The following is a 22,136-nucleotide window of genomic DNA, read 5'->3' as shown; positions in this document are numbered from 1 at the left end:
GAAGAAATAGACTAATCCAAAAATAAAGTGATATTCTCTGCGCTCAATGGTAGTAGGCAGTAAAAATAGTGGCTATAGGGAAAACAAATGTATCTCACTTATAAAGTTGCCAATATCATGGAAAAGGGAAGTTTCGAGAGGTGATGAAAGGCCGGGTTATGCTATGAGGTACCGATGCTACACTGTCCGGTGTTCTGCTCTGACAAGATTATCCAGTACACTGGTGGACACAGGGGGGGGGGCCCTATGCAAGGACAATATATGGGCCCTTTACAGCCTAAAAGCATTGCATAATGCACAATTCCACCTGCTTTGTTGGTGGAAGTGGGCCCCCTTACTTCTTGGGCTCCTGGGCAGCTTCACAGGTTGCACCAATGGTAAGCCCAATTCCAATCAGTGTGGTGTTGAGATTGCACGGACGCCCCGGCCTTCTCTATTCTTTTCATATCACAATTCACATCTTCTGTAGAGTTGCATGTAGCATGAATTGTAAAATATAACCTGTCTTTTCTTAAAGTTATCTACCATTCTAAATGAGAGAAATCCTGGCGACGACATGCGAAGACTTCACAGCAGCAATGCCAGTATTTCATAGGCAATGAAACTGATTATGAAATTCCGTGGCATAAAATAAAAGCCTCCTGAAATATTAAAAATCTTATTGTTTTTAAAGAGGACCTGTCACAAGGTCAAACGTGGCCAGTTTTTGCTCTTATTTTATTCCCGCTGCTCCACTGAATATTCAGTTTTTTTTGTTTTTATAAATCCTCCATACAGTTCCATAGAGATGGGCCTTTTTATTTAGTGCTAATTTTTATGCTTTTTACCAAGGAGGCATGTCTCACAGGGTAATTATGCAGAACAGTCTAAAGACGCGCCCCTGAGGAACCTGTCAGCACCACCACATTGTTAAAGACCATAAAATTATTTCTAAAATAAAAAGGCCCCACATCTTTGGAACCGTATGGCGGATTAAAAAAAAATCAAACAGAATATTCAGGGGAGCAGTGAGAGTAAAATATGAGAAAAAAATTGACACTTTTGATCTGGTGACAGGTCTTTTTTTAACGTAGCTAGGAAAAAAATCATTTGTCCCAGACTGTAAATATATATAATAAATGTGTTATATAATCAAAATTTGCTGAGAGAATTGATGGCATTTTGTGTCCTATCCAGAAAAGGTTACAGAAACACAATATTATTTTTTTTTCATATGTCTGAACAGAACAAAATTCCAATTATATGAGAAATAGTTTTGGAAACTCTCCGAACATTAAACTTTGAAAACATGTGAACAATCATTTACTGCCATCTAGTGTGCAAATGACTAATTTCAACTCGCTTGTAATGTACAATACAAAGTTATATTGTGGCACCGTGTTAGCCAGAAAAATTGATGTAAATACTTTTATGCCCAAAAATGACAAAAGTATTCTCGGAGTGATTACTTTATTGGCTAACCAGAAAAAAATATATATATGCAAGCTTTCAGGCACAGAGGCTCCTTCTTCAGGCTGGATTACAGATGAATTGATAAGACAAAAGGCACAACATTTAAGAGATGTTACAGCAAGACATTAATGTTTGAATTAATGTTTCATTTATTCTTTAGATCAGTACGAATATGGCAATGCCAAATTGATATAGTTTATTTATGTTTCATTCATTTGTACAATGAATATACACACTTGTAAAAAAAAATCACTTGTTTTTGTGTGGTCATATTCTGAGAGCCCCATAAGTTTTACAGTTTTACATGTTTTAAAAAAATCATCGTTCACCATCAGGTATACAGTAATTGGCATGATATCTTTATTCTGTCAGTCAATTCAATCATAACAGTACCACATTTACATAGTTTTTTTTTACATTTTGCCACTGTTGTACTTTACATTTTTTTAATCATTTTTCTTTTTCCTTCATCATATTTTGATACCCATAATTTTATTAGCAATGATATTAAAGGATCACATGTTTAATTTCCTATATGGGACCAGTAAATATTGCTTAAATATACTGTGGGTACGGAAAGTATTCAGACCCCTTTACATTTTTCATTCTTTGTTTCATTGTAGCCATTTGGTAAATTCTAAAAAGTTAATTTTTTTTCTCATTAATGTACTCTCTGCACCCCATCTTGACTGAAAAAAAACAGAAATGTAGAAATTTTTGCAAATTTATTAAAAAAGAAAAACTGAAATATCACATGGTCGTAAGTATTCAAACCTTTTGCTCAGACACTCATATTTAAGTCACATGCTGTCCATATCCTTGTGATCCTCCTTGAGAGGGTTCTACTCCTTCATTGGAGTCCAGCTGTGTTTATTTAAACTGATAGGACTTGATTTGGAAAGGCACACACTTGTCTATATAAGATCTCACAGCTCACAGAGCATGTCAGACCAAATGAGAATCATGACTCAAAGGAACTGCCCAAGGAGCTCAGAGACAGAATTGTGGCAAGGCACAGATCTGGCCAAGGTTACAAAAGAATGTATGCAGTCCTCAAGGTTCCTAAGAGCACAGTGGCCTCCATAATCCTTAAAGGGAAGAAGTTTGGGACCACCAGAAGTCTTCCTAGACCTGGCCATCCAGCCAAACTAATCAATCGTGGGAGAAGAGCATTGGTGAGAGAGGTAAAGAAGAACCCCAAGATCACTGTGGCTGGGCTCCAGAGATGCAGTAGGGAGATGGGAGAAAGTTGCACAAAGTCAACTATCACTGCAGCCTTCCACCAGTTGGGCCTTTATGGCAGAGTAGCCCTACGGAAGCCTCTCCTCAGTGCAAGACATAGGAAAGCCCTCATACAGTTTGCTCAAAAACACATGAAGGACACACAGACTATTAGAAATAAGATTCTCTCGTCTGATGAGATGAAGATAGAACTTTTTGGTGATAATTCTAAGCAGTATGTGTGGAGAAAACCAGGCACTGCTCATCACCTGCACAATACAATCCTAACAGTGAAACATGATGGTGGCAGCATCATGCTATGGGGGTGTTTTTCAGCTGCAGGGACATGACGACTGGTTGCAATTGAAGGAAACATGAATGCGGCCAAGTACAGAGATATCCTGGATGAAAACCTTTTCCAGAGTGCTCTGGACCTCAGACTTGGCCGAAGGTTCACCTTCCAACAAGGCAATGACCCTAAGAACACAGCTAAAATAACAAAGGAGTAGCTTCAGAACAAATCTGTAACCATTCTTGACTTGCCCAGCCAGAGCCCTGACCTAAACCCAATTGAGCATCTCTGGAGAGACCTGAAAATGGCATTTCACCAACTTTCACCATCCAACCTGACGGAACTGGAGAGGATCTGCAAGGAAGAATGGCAGAGGATCCCCAAATCCAGGTGTGAAAAACTTGTTGCATCATTCCCAAGAAGACTCATGGCTGTACTAGCTCAAAAGGGTGCTTCTACTCAATACTGAGCAAAGGGTCTGAATACTTATGACCATGTTATATTTCAGTTTTTCTTTTTTAATAAATTTGCTAAAATTTCTGCATTTCTGTTTTTTTTTCAGTCAAGATGGGGTGCAGAGTGTACATCAATGAGAAAAAAAAATGTACTTTTTAGAATTTACCAAATGGCTGCAATGAAACAAAGAGTGAAAAATTTAAAGTGGTCTGAATACTTGCCGTACCCACTGTATATATTTCATTACATATATTTTTTTTTTAACACTTACTGGTCCCATAAAGGAAATTGGATATGTGATCCTTTAATCTCATTGATAATTCACTGTAATACTTATGTGCTGCAGTGCATTATATAACGTATTACTGACAGTATATCAGACCGCACCCCCACTGAGATCTGATTGACTGAAGGATATGACAGACATGTATGCCATTATTCGGCCTTCTGTGGCCACAGCAACCATCAGCACCATCGCCATCGCACTGCGGGGTGCCAATGGCCTGACAAAGAGAGCAATCTACCTTTGTCAAACTCCTCACTTGTATGTGAGGGTTTAAAGTGTTGAGATCGGAGATTTGTCTGGTCCCAGCACATGCTGTAGTAGGTCGGCTGTGTATAACTGGTTCCTGCTAGGAATTACATGGGCATGTGTCATTTCACTTATATAACTGTACATGACATTGCAGGAAATCACTTGTGGGAAGGAGTTGAAATTGCAACACCAAGAAGGAAAGGTCTTGGAATTATGGCAATCACAGCATGGATAGACATTTTACTGATATGCTGATGGAAAAAAAAGCAGGCTAGGGAGAGCTGCTGTGGCGTCAGGGAGAGATTTGCTTCTTCATAGTTAGCATAGGTATTCCACAACATATACATATCCAACTGAACTAACAGTCCTTCTGAGGACTAATCCAGCTACATATATACAGTGGTGATAGCAGGAGTTAGGCAGGCAGCGTATGTGGCAGACTGCAGTGCATGATACAGAACAATAGGGTCCATTGAATGTCCTGTTACTATAGGTATTCCACAACATATATATATACAGTTATATGAAAAAGTTTGGGCACCCCTATTAATCTTAAGCTTAATGTTTTATAAAAATTGGTGTTTTTGCAACAGCTATTTCAGTTTGATATATGTAATAACTGTTGAACACAGTAATGTTTCTGCCTTGAAATTAGGTTTATTGTACTAACAGAAAATGTGCAATCTGCATTCAAACAAAATTTGACAGGTGCATAAGTATGGGCACCCTTATCATTTTCTTGTTTTAAATACTCCTACCTACTTTTTACTTACTTACTAAAGCACTTTTTTTGGTTTTGTAACCTCATTGAGCTTTGAACTTCATAGACAGGTGTATGCAATCATGAGAAAAGCTACTTAAAGTGGCCACTTGCAAGTTGTTCTCTTGTTTGAATCTCCTCTGAAGAGTGGCATCATTTGCTCCTGAAAGCAACTGTCAAATGATCTGAAAACAACAATTATTCAACATAGTTGTTCAGGGGAAGGATACAAAAAGCTGTCTCAGTGATTTAACCTGTCAGTGTCCACTGTGAGGAACATAGTAAGGAAATGGAAGAACACAGGGACAGTTCTTGTTAAGGCCAGAAGTGGCAGGCCAAAAAAAACATGAGAAAGGCAGAGAAGAAGAATGGTGAGATCAGTCAAGGACAATCCTCAGACCACCTCCAGAGAGCTGCAGCATCAACTTGCTGCAGATGGTGTCACTGTGCATCGGTCAACTATACAACGCACTTTGCACAAGGAGAAGCTGTATGGGAGAGTGATGCGAAAGAAGCCGTTTCTGCAAGCACGCCACAAACAGAGTCAGCTGAGGTATGCAAAAGCACATTTGGAGAAGCCAATTTCTTTTTGGAAAAAGGTCCTGTGGACTGATGAAACCAAGATTGAGTTGTTTGGTCATACAAAAAGGCGTTATGCATGGCGGCAAAAAAACACAGCATTCCAAGAAAAACACTTGCTGCCCACAGTAAAATTTGGTGGAGGTTCCATCATGCTTTGGGGCTGTGTGGCCATTGCCGGCACCGGGAATCTTGTTAAAGTTGAGGGACGCATGGATTCCACTCAGTATCAGCAGATTCTTGACAATAGTTTTCAAGAATCAGTGATAAAGTTGAAGTTACGCAGGGGATGGATCTTTCAGCAAGACAATGATCCAAAACACCGCTCCAAATCTACTCAGGCATTCATTCAGAGGAACAATTACAATGTTCTGAAATGGCTATCCCAGTCCCCAGACCTGAATATCATTGAACATCTGTGGGATCATTTGAAGAGGACTGTCTATGCTCGGCGACCATCAAACTTAACTGAACTGGAATTGTTTTGTAAAGAGGAATGGTCAAAAATACCTTCATCCAGGATCCAGGAAATCATTAAAAGCTACAGGAAGCGACTAGAGGCTGTTATTTTTGCAAAAGGAGGATTTACTAAATATTAATGTCACTTTTCTGGTGAGGTGCCCATACTTATGCACCTGTCAAATTTTGTTTGAATGCAGATTGCACATTTTCTGTTAGTACAATAAACCTCAATTCAAGGCAGAAACATTACTGTGTCCAACAGTTATTACATATATCAAACTGAAATAGCTGTTGCAAAAACACCTATTTTTATAAAACATTAAGCTTAAGATTAATAGGGGTGACCAAACTTTTTCATATAACTGTATATCCATCTGAACTAACAGTCCTTCTGAGGACTAATACAGCTGCATGTATTCAGTGGTGATAGCAGGAATTAGGCAGGCAGGCAGTGTATGTCGCAGACTGCAGTGCATATAGTGCAAGAGGGTCTGTGACACCCCAGGGGTCTGGTTGCCACAGTGATAGAGATGTTATGTCTGAGAGCAGGTGGGAGGTCCTTTGGTCAGGGATCCTGTGCATGCCACACCTCCTGCCCAGTCTTGGGAGGGGAAGAACTTCCCCTATATAAACCCGGGGCTGAAGCAGGGTTAGGAGTCAAGGAGAGTAGAGACAAGAGACAGTCATAGGAAGAAACAGCTGGAGCTCAGTGGGAGCAATACTACTACGAGTCAGGGGCTGGCAGCTGCAGAGCTCGCCCTGACTGAGAAGCTTTCTACCGGACCCGGCGTCCGAGGCTGTGGGGACTAACTCTTACCCAGCAGCAGAAGCCAACCGGCAGGGGATTTCAGGTCCTCAGGCCCAGAAACCCGAAGGCACGGTCACACGTGTGGGACCAGCACCGCCATCGTGGAGCGGAAGCCAATAGAAGGCCCCGAGTCACCGGCCATACGGGTGAGCACCACACGGTACACTCAGGGACGTGGGCTACTTATATCCGCTTCTAGCAAGGTAGCCAGAAGAGTACAGTCAGTTTGGGAGGCCTACAACTCCGCCTGGCCAGGGGAGATCCCATCTGCTCAAGGACTGACCAGGCCCCGTTCGCTAGCAAGTACTCCGGGAGGGTCTATCGTTGTTACCAGTAAAGACCCTGAATTACACCGCACCGTCTCTGAGTGGTTCCTGCTACCCCCATCTTCCACGTCGGCTGCCCTGAGGCCATACCCCTCCCGTTGGGGGTTATACTATCACGCTGCACAATTCTACACCGGCCTCAGCGGTCTGCCCTGCAGCGGCAGCTCCATAGCTGCAAATCAACGGGTGGCGTAGTCGACACTCAAATAACATCTATCAAGACTGCCACACACTGAGTCTGACCCCCTGGGCACGGACCGGGTCCCCGCCACTCGGAGACTACAACCCTCATCTGATCCGGTTCCGGGTAAGCCCCCGTGCGCGAGACGCTGCGCGACACAGCAGGCCCAGGGGCGCGTCAACTTTGGCGTAGTCGGCAGGATTTCGTGCCCGCAACCACCGGGTACTGCGTGCCTGAAAAGCAAAGACTGTTCAAACTTACCAGTGGTGAGGTTTCCCGCCATCCGGCGCCATCTTCTGCCTTCTTCCCGCCATCCGCGAAGTTTTCCCGCCATCCGGCGCCATCTTCGGCCTTCTTCCCGCCATCCGTGGAGTTTTCCCGCCGTTGGACGCCATCTTGAGGACGCCGCGCGGGAAGAAGAGGGGCGTGGACTTCGAAAGCGTGCGAGAACTGAAGCCCCGCCTCACGTCCGGACGTTGCGTAAGGTCCTGGAAGGAGCCCAGCAGACGCCGACGTCACCGGAGCGCGACGGAAGGTCCTCAACCCTGACGATCTACTGCGGAGCTGCGGCCTACGGAACAGGATCATCGCAAGGTAGGCCACGGTCCACTAGGGGGGAGGAAGATGTCGGATACGGAGGAGAGCTTCACTGCCTCAACCCCCGCCAGCGCCACCGCTGCTGCAGTTATGCCCTTCACCATGCCCTATATCCCGGGAGCAGCTTGGCTACCCCAGTACTCAGGGGAGTCACATACCCTGCATGACTTTAGAGAAAAGCTGGATAGCCTCTTCCAGGTGTACCCCCTCACAGAAGAGCAAAAAGTGAGCATCCTGGTGGCCCAACTAACCGGGGCAGCTAAAAGGGAAGTAAAATCCTGGCCACCTGGGAGGAAGACTGTCGCAGGGATACTAACCCGGCTGAAGGATACCTTTGATACCCACACCTCAGCCGAGATTAAGCTTAGATTCTACGGGTGCAAGCAGCGAGCGCATGAGAGTATAAGGGACTATGCACTAAACCTACAAGAGGCCCATTAAGCAGACCGACCCTGATGGAGTGGGAAACGAGGACAGGCTGTTGACTGAACAATTTATAGAGGGACTGTATTGTAATGCCCACCGAACCCAGTTGCGGGCGATGGCCTTACAGGATCCCCATCTGGGCTTTGCACAGTTCAAGGACAGAGCCATCCGGGTGCTCCGAGAACCGGCACCGGGTGGCGTTATGACCCACAGGCGCCCAGCTATTAGTTACTACCAGGAGGCGGCGCCCTTGTCGGCAGGGCCTGTGGGAGCTGATACGCAGGCTTTGGACAATGACCCGGCTCCAGACCTACACCATCAGGTCCAAGAGCTAGCTAAGAGCGTTGCTGCGCTAACCCGAACTGTGCAGTCTTTACAGGTTTCCACCCCAGGGAAGATCCAGCTGGCATCCGGACCGGAGGACATCCCGTGGCGTTGACCAAGGAGGACCCCACCGGCCAGAGGAAGACCCAGTGACCGATACAGCGAGGACGGACGACCCATCTGCCGCCGCTGCAATCAACCCGGACATATGGCAAGGTACTGTTCTTTAAACGGGCACAACCTGGGGTAGAGGGCCAACCCCCAGGAAAAAGATCACCAGGCCCATCGAACTGGCGCGACAGATATGTGGGAGGACGTCCAGTCTTGCCGGTGGTACTGGATGGCATTCCCATGAGTGCCCTACTGGACACCGGGTCGCAGGTCACCACCATCCCGTACGTTCTCTTTAAGCAGTACTGGAATGACTCGGATATTACCCGCTACCCTGACGACGACTTGAGTATCATCGCCAGCAATGGCCAGCCCGTGCCACAGATCGGATTTAAAGAGGTGACCATCAAAATCAGTAGAGTCGAACTGGCAGCACAGGGACTGATCATTGTAGATATTGACAAACATGAGAGTCACCCAAAAATAACTCTAGGAACTAATGTAATTGAAAATTGTCTTGCAGAGGTGATTTTCCTTTTACAGCAGGTTGCCAAGAACGCCAGCTCCGGCGAGCAGCGAGTCCTCCAAAAAGAGATCCGGGCACTGATGCGACGGCAACAGGTGGAACTCTCCGGCGGTGAGATTGGTAGCGTAAGAATGTGTGACCCTTTTCCTATTGCCATGCCCCCAAAAAGTGAAATGATGATTTGGTGCCGGGCAGCTATTGGTCTGAGAGGTAGGGATTACCAGGCAATGGTGGAACCAGTTTACTCAGACAGTAGGCCCACCATTTTGACAGCACGGGGGGTAGTTGATGTACGCCATGGGAGGGTGCCCGTTCGCATAATAAATATCGGGGAGAGGGAAGTGTACCTGCCCCGGTATGCCACGCTAGCCAAATTATATACCATTAACCAAAATTTTATACAATCTGTGGAACCCTTGCCTCCATCTCACCCGGAGGAAGGTAACGGCTCTAAGAAAAACATGGAGGACTGGTGTCAGCAACTACATCTGGGTACTGACTCCACTCCCTCACACCAGAAACAAGGAGTCTATCGGGTGGTTCAGGAGTACGAGAGAGTGTTCAGTAAACACCCGTTAGACTTCGGGCGAGTCAAGGGGGTAGAACACCACATCCCCATGGGAGACCATCCTCCTATAAAAGAGAGGTATCGACCCGTACCCCCTGCCCACTACCAACACGCCAAGGGGATGCTTAGAGACATGAAGGAGGCTGGGGTGATCAGGGATAGCTGTAGCCCCTGGGCAGCTCCACTAGTCTTAGTCAGAAAAAAAGACAACACCATGAGGATGTGTGTAGATTACCGGAAAATCAACCGTATCACACACAAGGATGCGTACCCCTTACCAAGGATAGAGGAGTCATTGGCTGCTTTAAGATCTGCTAACTTCTTCTCTACCTTGGATCTCACTAGCGGGTACTGGCAGGTTCCTGTAGCAGAGGCGGACCGGGAGAAGACCGCATTCACCACCCCGATGGGACTTAGCGAGTTCACCTGCATGCCGTTCGGACTCTGCAACGCACCAGGAACCTTCCAACGACTAATGGAGTGTTGTCTGGGCCACAGAAACTTCTAGACAGTCTTGTTGTACCTGGACGATGTCATCGTATATTCCAAGACGTATGAGGACCACCTGAAACACCTGGCGGAAGTGTTTGAAGCTCTGGCGAGTTACGGCCTAAAGGTGAAACCCTCCAAGTGTCACCTCCTGAAACCAAAGGTGCAGTACCTGGGACACGTGGTGAGCGCTGACGGAGTGGCTCCTGACCCTGATAAGATCACCGCAATTAAGGAATGGCCAAGCCCCTCCAGCGTAAAAGAAGTGCGGCAGTTCCTCGGGTTGGTAGGCTACTACCGAAGGTTTATTCCCGGTTTCACCAAAAAGGCAGCACCTATGCAGGACCTCCTGATAGGCCAGTCCCGGAAGGCCAAGAACCAGAAGCCGCCCTTCAAATGGGAGGAGTTGGAAGAAGAGTCCTTCCGCCAGCTGAAGATGGCCCTCACGGGGGACGAAATCCTGGCGTACCCGGATTATAGCCAGCCCTTTATCCTCTACACCGACGCCAGTAACATCGGGCTATGAGCCGTACTGTCCCAGATCCAGCAGGGGAAGGAACGAGTAATCGCCTACGCCAGCCGAAAACTGCGACCCACCGAAAGGAACCCCGAGAATTACAGCTCATTTAAGCTAGAGTTCCTGGCCGTAGTATGGGCAGTCACTGAGCGCTTTAAGCATTACCTCGCTTCTTCCCGGTTCACCGTGTACACGGATAACAACCCGTTGACACACCTGGACACGGCAAGACTCGGTGCCCTGGAGCAGAGGTGGATGGCCCGTCTGTCCAACTACGAGTTCACAATCAAATACCGGGCCGGACGCTCCAATACCAACGCGGATGCCCTGTCCAGGATGCCCAACCTGCCGGACGAAGGAGAAGATCCGGAGGGACTGGAAGAAGTTGAACTCCCTGCGTTCCACCGTCATGGGACTATCCAGTATTCCCACCGGGTAAGGAGTAAGCAGGCTGCTACGTTGAACCCCTTACCTCACTACAACTGGGCGGAAACGCAAGACAGCGACCCTGCCGTCCGACTGGTGAAGGAGATGCTGACTCGCCCGGAGGCTTGCCTTGAACCAGACGCTCCGGAGGAAGCCAAACAACTATGGGCAGAGAAGAGTCGACTGTTCCTTTACAAGGGGAAGTTGTGCCGCAGAATGGTTAACTCCCGGACGCATGAACTACTCTGGCAAGTAGTGGTGCCACGAAGAGACGCAGCCATGGTGATGGAGGCATACCACGACGGAGCTGGACACTTCGGGTGGAAGAAGCTGGAGTTCCTGCTGCGCGAGCGATTCCACTGGGTAGGCATGAGGGGAACCATTGAGAAGTGGTGCAGAGACTGTGGCCCGTGCAACCTGAGAAGGAAGGACCGTGCCAGCCAGAAGACTCCCCTGCAGTCCATCGTCACCCGGCAACCGTTGGAACTGGTAGCCTTGGATCATGTAAAACTGACCCCAAGCAGAAGTGGCTACGTCTACGCGTTAACCATCGTGGATCATTACTCCCGGTTCTTGGTTGTCGTCCCCGTCAAGGACTTAACGGCTCAAACAGCAGCTAGAGCCTTCCAGCAGCACTTTTGCCGTCCACACGGGTACCCGGACCAAGTGCTGACAGACCAGGGACCTGCCTTTGAAGCGGAGGTCTTCCAGGAATTCTGCAATCTGTATGGCTGCCGGAAGATAAGGACGACACCCTACCATCCGCAAACTAATGGACTTTGTGAGAAAATGAACCAGGTGGTAATGGATCTTTTAAAAACGTTGCCCCTGGAAGAACGCGGTCTGTGGCCTGAGAAGTTGCCCGATCTGGTGGACCTATACAACCACATCCCGGTAGGTTCCACCAGCTGTACCCCGGCTTACCTAATGAGGGCAAGACCTGGTAAGTTACCTGTTGACCTGGAAATGGGAGTCCTGACACCCGAGGACACTTCACCAGAAACAGACTGGGACACGGAGAGGCAGCAGCAGTACAGGAGAGTACAGGAGAGCATGGAGCGAAGTCTCTGTCAGGCTAGGGAAAGACAAGAGAAAACTTACAATCAGTATGCTCCCGCTGTTCCCCTGGTACCCGGAGAGCAGGTCTTGAAGAGGAAGAGACGGCTCCACAAGTTGGACGACCAGTGGGAAAAGGACCCGTACACCGTACTGCCCTCAAGCCACGAGAACCCGAAGGTTTGTACCATCAGTAAAGACGGAGGGGAAACCACAGCTATTGTATCCCGGGACCACCTGAAGAAGTGTCCCGAACAACTGAGGAACCCTGAAGAGGAACAAGAAGACCATCGACCCGTAGAGGAAAGGGAAGATATGGTTAGTACTGTGCTCGGGGACTTCCCTCGGTCTTGGACTCAAGTCAATGGTGCAGTTGTGGTACCCGTACTCACCTTCCTCCAACCAGCATCCCAAGCACCTACGGAGCAACAGGTAGAGCTGGAAGAACAGCCGGTCCAGGAGGCAGAAGACCCCACACCCGCAGACCAGGAGGATCAACCCTCTTCTTGCAGTGAGCCTGCCATATCCCTAGTGAGCCAAAGAGCCGGTAGACAGCTGCCCAGTTTACCCTTGACAGCTCCTACACCCTGTAGTTCAGGGCTAGGCAGTCAGCTCCGTAGGTCCACTAGGGCCACTAGAGGCCAGTTACCCGCACGGTGGAGGATTTGAAGTGTATAAATTGTTTTATTTATGTTTACCTGTGTATTGTTGCTTGTGTATAATTTTGTGTTTCTAGTTATTTGTAGGAGTCCTTGGTGGATTTACCGGGAATCCTTGTACATAGTTGGAGCGTAACCCAGGACGGACTAAAGACTGTTAAGGACTCGGGGTAGGACAAACCCCTACCTAGTTACGTCTCCCTGTTTTGGTGAAATGGACACCTTGCTTTTCTTCAAAGACTGCACCCGGTTACGGACATGCCGTAACCATCTTTATATGTTTTTCTTATTGTATTATTATTGTTTTTATCTTGTTATGTTTTTCTAAAATATGTTTAGTCCCGGAGTACTAAATTTCACTAGGGGGGAATGTGACACCCCAGGGGTCTGGTTGCCACAGTGATAGAGATGTTATGTCTGAGAGCAGGTGGGAGGTCCTTTGGTCAGGGATCCTGTGCATGCCACACCTCCTGCCCAGTCTTGGGAGGGGAAGAACTTCCCCTATATAAACCCGGGGCTGAAGCAGGGTTAGGAGTCAAGGAGAGTAGAGACAAGAGACAGTCATAGGAAGAAACAGCTGGAGCTCAGTGGGAGCAATACTACTATGAGTCAGGGGCTGGCAGCTGCAGAGCTCGCCCTGACTGAGAAGCTTTCTACCGGACCCGGCGTCCGAGGCTGTGGGGACTAACTCTTACCCACCAGCAGAAGCCGACCGGCAGGGGATTTCAGGTCCTCAGGCCCAGAAACCCGAAGGCACGGTCACACGTGTGGGACCAGCACCGCCATCGTGGAGCGGAAGCCAATAGAAGGCCCCGAGTCACCGGCCATACGGGTGAGCACCACACGGTACACTCAGGGACGTGGGCTACTTATATCCGCTTCTAGCAAGGTAGCCAGAAGAGTACAGTCAGTTTGGGAGGCCTACAACTCCGCCTGGCCAGGGGAGATCCCATCTGCTCAAGGACTGACCAGGCCCCGTTCGCTAGCAAGTACTCCGGGAGGGTCTATCGTTGTTACCAGTAAAGACCCTGAATTACACCGCACCGTCTCTGAGTGGTTCCTGCTACCCCCATCTTCCACGTCGGCTGCCCTGAGGCCATACCCCTCCCGTTGGGGGTTATACTATCACGCTGCACAATTCTACACCGGCCTCAGCGGTCTGCCCTGCAGCGGCAGCTCCATAGCTGCAAATCAACGGGTGGCGTAGTCGACACTCAAATAACATCTATCAAGACTGCCACACACTGAGTCTGACCCCCTGGGCACGGACCGGGTCCCCGCCACTCGGAGACTACAACCCTCATCTGATCCGGTTCCGGGTAAGCCCCCGTGCGCGAGACGCTGTGCGACACAGCAGGCCCAGGGGCGCGTCAGGTCCATTGAATGCTCCTGCTGCTGCTGTTCTTACAGATATTTGTAGACATAGCCCCAGACATAAGGGGCCAGGGAATTTTTTTTTTTATCTTAATCCTGGTTATTTGCTTAAAAAGCTCTCCAGAGTACACCATTTGCTTGTTCTCACTGCCGAAAAAAGCCAGATCTGTTCCATATTTCAGCGATAAAAATCCAGAAATTTAAACTGAACATGGAAAATATTGACCTCCTTTTCCATTCTATTGCAGTGTGTCGGTCAAGATATTCACACTAGGTTTCTGAGAGGGATAGTATTAGCAAATAACAGGCCTGCTATTTAAAACCATGGTTCTCTGTCAGACATAACACCTATAAGAGTGTTCCAAAATCAGACATTTCTTCCATTTTCATTCCATTGCAGTGTGTCGGTCAAGCTATTCACACTAGGTGTCTGTGAAGGATAGTATTAGCAAGTTACAGGCCTGCTATTTAAAAATTGTGGTTCTCTGTCAGACGTATCACATATAACTGCATTCCAAAACCAGCCATTTCTCATGAATGGGGAAAATATTGTCCTCCATTAAAAATGGGCAAGGTGCGTGGCAAGGGACGGAGAAGTGGATGTGATGGTGATGGTGCATGCAGAGGCTGAGGACAAGGCCGTGGGCAAGCTGAAATTGTGCCACAACAAACACCCACATCTTCTCGCCCGACCTTCCTGTCCCAATTCCTAGGGGACCGCAGCACACCACTATTGAACCCAGAGCAGTGTCAAAAGGTTGTTGGTTGGATAGCGGATATTGCTTCCAGTCACTTAGGCACCACCACCACCCTGTCTTCCACACAGTCAAGTCTCAGTAGCCGTGAGTCTGGATCGCATATTCCTCACCCTGATCCTCCTTCCACCATGCCGAGTGCCCGGAGACAACTGATCCCACACTTGGACACTGTAGCGCTGGCGTCCCTGCCCTCTGCTAGGCAGGGACGCTGCTCCCCTCACCGCTCTGCTGTCAGCGCGCGCTCCGTCCCGGCATCCTCCTCCTGCTCTGCTCCGTGCCCGGCGTCCTCTCCCCGCTCTGCTGTCAGCGCGCGCTCCTTCCCGGCGTCCTCCTCCCGCTCTGCTCTCAGCGCGCGCTCCTTCCCGGCCCCTGTGCTTAGGGCGCGCGCGCGCGCGCTCCCCTCCTCTTAAAGGGGCCGCGCGCGCCGTCCTAAGGAGTCCCCGGCCAATGGCCGGAGGACTTCATCATATATAAGGCACCTCCTCCAAATTGGAGGTGCCCGAGCAATGTTGTTTGCACCTGTGTCTCACCTGTGCTTCAGCCCTCAGGTCCCGTTGCCAGTTACCTGCCAGTTACCTGCCAGTTACCTGCCTGATTCCTGCCTGAATACTTGTTACCTGTCTGCCAGTCTGAGGTCCGACGGTCTGCCTTACTACTCCTGTCAGTCTGTCTAAGGACCAGCCTGCCCGCTCACCTGGGAGCGCATATCAGTTACCTGCCTGCTTGCCTGAGGTCCGACGGTCTGACTTACTACTCCGGTCAGTCTGTCTATGGACCAGCTTGCCCGCTCACCTGGGAGCGCTTCTCCGTTACCTGCCTGCTTGCCAGCCCGGAGGCTCCGTTGTCTCGTGCTGTGACCACCAGCTATCTCAGAGACTCTTGCCCGCTCACCTGGGAGCGCATCTCCGTTACCTGCCTGCTTGCCAGCCCGGAGGCTCCGTTGTCACGTGCTGTGACCACCAGCTATCTCAGAGACTCTTGCCCGCTCACCTGGGAGCGCTTCTCCGTTACCTGCCTGCCTGCCAGCCCGGAGGCTCCGCCGTCACGTGCCGTGACCACCTGCTATTCCAGAGACTCTCGCCTGCTCACCTGGGAGCACCCATCTACCATCTGCCTGCTAGCCTACCCGGAGGCTCTGCCATCACAGGTCGTACCTACCCCTTACCCAGAGACTGCCCTGATCACTTGCCGAATCTCCCTGTCCGTTCACCCAGAGACTGCCCTGATCACTTGCCGTATCTCCCTGTCCGTTCATCCAGAGACTGCCACCCGCTCCCTTACAAGGGCCGCCCCCTTGTATAGTAGCTCAGAGGTTCCGCCTCCCGGACCCGTTACAGTTTGCTCGGGCCATGGAACCCGGTGGCACCCAAGCTCCCTCGCTCTCGGACCTCTGTCTTGAACTGTCCCGTCTGAAGTCCCAACAGGAGGCCATCCTGGGTCATCTGCGGAATGTTAATACTCGCCTGAACACCCTGTCTGATCCTGCAACTACGGCCAGTACCATGGTATCCTTTTCCGGACCCCGGCTCTCTGCACCTCCTCGCTTCGGAGGCGACTCCGTCCTGGCTCGGGGCTTCATAAATCAGTGCACCCTGCATTTTGAACTATTGTCCCATCAGTTTAACTCCGACCGAGCCAAAATTGCATTCATCATGTCCCATCTCACCGGGGAGGCTCTGGCCTGGCTAAATCCTCTGTGGGAGAGAGGAGACCCCCTGGTGTCCGACTTGCCTGCCTTTCTCACGGCTTTCCGGAAAGCCTTCGACGAACCCGGACGGAGGACCTCATCCGCATCATCTCTGCTACGCCTCCGTCAGGGAGGCCTCACCGTGGGTCAATATGCCATACGGTTCCGCACCCTTGCCTCGGAGCTGGCCTGGGATAACGAAGCTCTGGTATCCGTCTTCTGGGAGGGTCTGTCCGGCCGTATTAAAGATGAACTTGCTGGTCGGGACATTCCTACCACTCTCGATGACCTAATAACTCTTGCCACCCGGATTGACCTACGGTTCCAGGAACGTGCCAAAGAGGTCACCCGTGAAAAGGGGCTTCCACGTCTGGGTCCTACTTTTCTGAAACCCGTCACTCCTTCCGTTTCTCCCCAGGTACACTCTCCTGAGCCTATGCAGGTCGACCAGACCAAGATGGTCAAATCCCATCAGGACTTTCGCCGTGCCGAGGGGAGCTGCTTCTACTGTGGCAGTAAGGAGCATCGGATCCGTGCCTGCCCGGAGAGGTCGGGAGAACGCCTGTGTCTAGGTTCGCTCAGAGGACTTGATCTAGACAAAAATAAATCCTCTCCATCCCTGCTGCTGTCTGTCTCAATCATCTGCGGGGAGAATCGTTATTCCGAACTAGCCCAACTTGACTCTGGAGCAGCCGGAAATCTTATTTCACTGTCCCTGGTGGAGAAATACCGCATCCCCACCAAACCTCTGGCTGTACCCTTGTCTGTTGTTGCCGTGGATGGGGGCCTCTTATCTCGCCCCATCCAATTCATCACCGAATCCATTACTCTGCAAGTGGGTATGCTGCATTCAGAGAGTATCTCCCTTCACGTTCTGCCTGGACTCTCTCACGCCCTCTTGCTAGGTCTGCCTTGGCTCCAGAGACATGCACCCGTGCTTGACTGGCAAACCGGAGAAGTCCTTCGCTGGGGACAAGACTGTCATAAAACCTGTCTGGTTCCCGTCCATTCCGTCCGTCCCTCTCCTATCCCGGCTAATCTACCTGGACTTCCGATTCCTTATTGGTCTTGTGCTGATGTCTTTGATATGGAGGAGGCAGAGACATTACCACCTCGTAGACCATGTGACTGCCCCATCGATCCCGCCAGAGTAATGCAGGTGGCCCCCGTGAGTCTAAATTGTCTCCCTCCTGGTAAGACGTTCGTATCGGTACCTGATCGGGAGAGGATCCTACACTGGGGTCATTCGTCTAAACTAGCTGGCCACGCCGGTCAGAAAAAGACCCTCCAGCTTATTACCCGGCACTACTGGTGGCCTAACCTGCACAAGGATGTTATGGACTTTGTTTCTGCCTGTGTGTCCTGCGCCCGCAACAAGGTTCCGAGACACTTGTCGGCCGGCCGCCTTCTTCCTCTGCCAGCACCTGCTGCCCCCTGGCAGCATATAGCGATGGACTTCGTAACTGATCTGCCCGTCTCTGCCGGTTGTACGGTCATTTGGGTGGTCGCTGACCGCTTTTCCAAGATGGCTCACTTCATTCCCCTGCCAGGTCTTCCGTCTGCACCCGAGCTGGCCAGAGTCTTTATCCGCCACATCTTCCGTCTTCATGGCCTGCCCCGTCACATCGTGTCGGATCGAGGAGTACAGTTCACTTCTCGTTTCTGGAGAGCCACTTGTAAATTGCTAGACGTCACTCTGGACTTCTCCTCCGCTTACCACCCACAGTCTAATGGTCAAGTGGAGCGGATCAATCAGAACCTGACCAGTTACCTCCGGCACTTCGTTAATGCTCACCATTCTGACTGGGTGGATCTCCTGCCAAGGGCCGAATTCTCGTACAACAATCACAAGAGCGAGTCTTCCTCCATATGGGAGAGTACCCGGTCCGCACTCCTTCTGTCATCCGAGCGTATGAAAAGGCACGCTGACAAAGGACGTCTGGATCCTCCTCAATTCCGTCCTGGGGATAAAGTCTGGCTCTCGTCCAAATATGTCCGGCTCAAGATCCCTTCCTATAAGTTGGGGCCTCGGTTCATCGGCCCACTGGAGGTTATCAGTCAGATCAACCCGGTGGCCTATAAATTGAAACTCCCGGCCAACTTACAGATCCCTAACTCCTTCCATGTATCTCTCCTCAAACCTGTGGTACTTAACTCTTTTTCTAAGTCTACAGGTACGCCTCTTGCTCCGGTTTCTGCTGAGGACGAGTTTGAGGTAGAGAACATTCTTGCCACCAAAAGGGTAAGAGGAAAGACCTTTTTCTTGGTAGATTGGAGGGGGTTTGGTCCTGAGGAGAGAACGTGGGAGCCCCGGGAGAATATCCATGCCCCTCTCATCCTAGCTAAATTTCTGTCTGGCCTAAAAAAGGGGGGGCCTAAAGGGGGGGGTACTGTAGCGCTGGCGTCCCTGCCCTCTGCTAGGCAGGGACGCTGCTCCCCTCACCGCTCTGCTGTCAGCGCGCGCTCCGTCCCGGCGTCCTCCTCCTGCTCTGCTCCGTGCCCGGCGTCCTCTCCCCGCTCTGCTGTCAGCGCGCGCTCCTTCCCGGCGTCCTCCTCCCGCTCTGCTCTCAGCGCGCGCTCCTTCCCGGCCCCTGTGCTTAGGGCGCGCGCGCGCGCGCTCCCCTCCTCTTAAAGGGGCCGCGCGCGCCGTCCTAAGGAGTCCCCGGCCAATGGCCGGAGGACTTCATCATATATAAGGCACCTCCTCCAAATTGGAGGTGCCCGAGCAATGTTGTTTGCACCTGTGTCTCACCTGTGCTTCAGCCCTCAGGTCCCGTTGCCAGTTACCTGCCAGTTACCTGCCAGTTACCTGCCTGATTCCTGCCTGAATACTTGTTACCTGTCTGCCAGTCTGAGGTCCGACGGTCTGCCTTACTACTCCTGTCAGTCTGTCTAAGGACCAGCCTGCCCGCTCACCTGGGAGCGCATATCAGTTACCTGCCTGCTTGCCTGAGGTCCGACGGTCTGCCTTACTACTCCGGTCAGTCTGTCTATGGACCAGCTTGCCCGCTCACCTGGGAGTGCTTCTCCGTTACCTGCCTGCTTGCCAGCCCGGAGGCTCCGTTGTCTCGTGCTGTGACCACCAGCTATCTCAGAGACTCTTGCCCGCTCACCTGGGAGCGCATCTCCGTTACCTGCCTGCTTGCCAGCCCGGAGGCTCCGTTGTCACGTGCTGTGACCACCAGCTATCTCAGAGACTCTTGCCCGCTCACCTGGGAGCGCTTCTCCGTTACCTGCCTGCCTGCCAGCCCGGAGGCTCCGCCGTCACGTGCCGTGACCACCTGCTATTCCAGAGACTCTCGCCTGCTCACCTGGGAGCACCCATCTACCATCTGCCTGCTAGCCTACCCGGAGGCTCTGCCATCACAGGTCGTACCTACCCCTTACCCAGAGACTGCCCTGATCACTTGCCGAATCTCCCTGTCCGTTCACCCAGAGACTGCCCTGATCACTTGCCGTATCTCCCTGTCCGTTCATCCAGAGACTGCCACCCGCTCCCTTACAAGGGCCGCCCCCTTGTATAGTAGCTCAGAGGTTCCGCCTCCCGGACCCGTTACAGACACTCTGAAGAGCTGTTCACTTTTCCATTGATATATTCAGGCCTCTCGCCCGGTAAACTTGAAGCGGGGCAAGAGGAGATCACATGTAGCAATGCCCAAATATTTGAGCAGCCACGGTCACACGAAGGTGATAGTGGGAAAGTGTCACAAGAGGTGGACGATGATGGGACACAATTGCCAGAAAGTCAAGAGGAGGACCAGGGTGCGGAAGTTGAAGACGAGGTGGTGGATGATATACTAACTGACCCAACCTGGCAGGAGGACATACAGAGCGAGGACAGCAGCACACAGGGGGAGGGAGGCAGAGCACCCCAATAGGCTGGAAGAAGCAGTGTGGTGGCCACAGTCAGAAGGCAGGCAACCGTTCCCTGTAACATCAACATGAAGGAAGTTACCAGTACAACTGTAAAGGTCTTTTTAAAGACTCAGCCAATAACCCCAAAAAGGCCATTTGCACCACCTGCCAGGAAACCATCAGCAGGGGTGGCAAAACGACCAGCCTGACCACCACCAGCATGATCAGGCACATGGCATCAAAGCACCCGACTCTGTGGGCCGAACCCCTGGGTCTAGGAACAGTGTCTGTGGGTGTCACCATTGCTTCTTCCGCTGTTGTGCATGCAAGTCAATCCCCTGTCCATGGTGCATGCGAATATGCCTCCTGCCCTGCACCTGTCGTTGCACACACTCAAGTAGCAGCATCAGGAAGCACGTCCATGTCCTTGTCCCAGCGCAGAGTTCAGTTGTCCATACCACATTTCTTGGAACGCAAGCGCAAATAAAACGTCCCACAGTACATACTACTAAATTCTCACATTTCACGACTGCTTGTGCTCGAAATGTTGCGTTTTAGGCTCGTGGAGATGGAAGCATTCCACAACCTGATGGCGGCAGCAGTCTCTCGGTACTCGATCCCCAGTCGCCACTATTTCTCCCGGTGTGCCGTCCTCGCATTACACAAGCACGTGTCCCAAAACATTAGCCGTGCCCTCAACAATGCAGTTACCGGGAGAGTCCACCTAACCACGGACACATGGACAAGTGCTTGTGGGCAGGAATGGTACATCTCGCTGATGACACACTGGGTTAACATAGTGGAAGCCGAGACCCAGTCGGACCTTGGAACGGAACACGTCCTCCCGATGCCAAGGATTGCGGGCCCTAGGTTAATTAGGGTTGCCCCCACGGTCTACAGATCCTGCACCTCATCCTCCTCAGCCTCCTCTTCAGCCTCCATCTCCGAAATGACCACATCAGTCACAAGCTGGAAGCACTCCAGCACTGCCTCAGCCAAGCGGCAACAGGCTGTGCTGAAGCTAATATGCTTAGGTGACAAACCGCACAATGCTGAAGAGTTGTGGACAGCTCTGAAAGAGCAGGCAGATCTGTGGCTCACACCGCTGAACCTACAGCCAGGCATGGTCATGAGTGACAATGCCTGGAACCTAGTGGCGGCTCTGAGGCGAGGCGAGCTCACACACATACCATGCCTGGCTCATATGCTTAACCTCATGTTTCATCAGTTTCTCAAATCCTACTCAGAGCTGCCGGATCTGCTTGTTAAAGTACGCCGCCTGTGTGCCCATTTTAGAAAGTCACCTACAGCTGCCGCCGCCCTTGCCATGTTTCAGCAGCGATTGCAGCTTCCGGCTCACTGACTGGTGTGTGATGTTCCCACGCATTGGAACTTTACACTGCAGATGTTGGGAAGGAATTGTGAGCAGAAGAGGGCAGTTGTTGAGTACCAGCATCAACAAGGCCGTTGGTATTCAATTCAGACTCCACACATAAGACCTCAGGAGTGGACATGGATGCCAGACATTTCTACCATCCTCCAAAACTTTGAGGACTCCACCAAGATGGTGAGCGGCAATGACACCATAATTACCGTCACCATCCCGCTTCTCTGTCTTCTGAAATGCTCTCTGCTCACAATCAAAGAGGATGCATTGCAGGCGGAGCACGATGAGATGGAGCAAGGAGCCA

This window comes from Phyllobates terribilis, unplaced genomic scaffold, assembly GCF_046119375.1.
Source record: "Phyllobates terribilis strain yellow unplaced genomic scaffold, ASM4611937v1 Scaffold_7__3_contigs__length_470593459, whole genome shotgun sequence".
NCBI lineage: Eukaryota > Metazoa > Chordata > Amphibia > Anura > Dendrobatidae > Phyllobates > Phyllobates terribilis.
Note: the sequence above shows the minus strand (reverse complement) of the source record.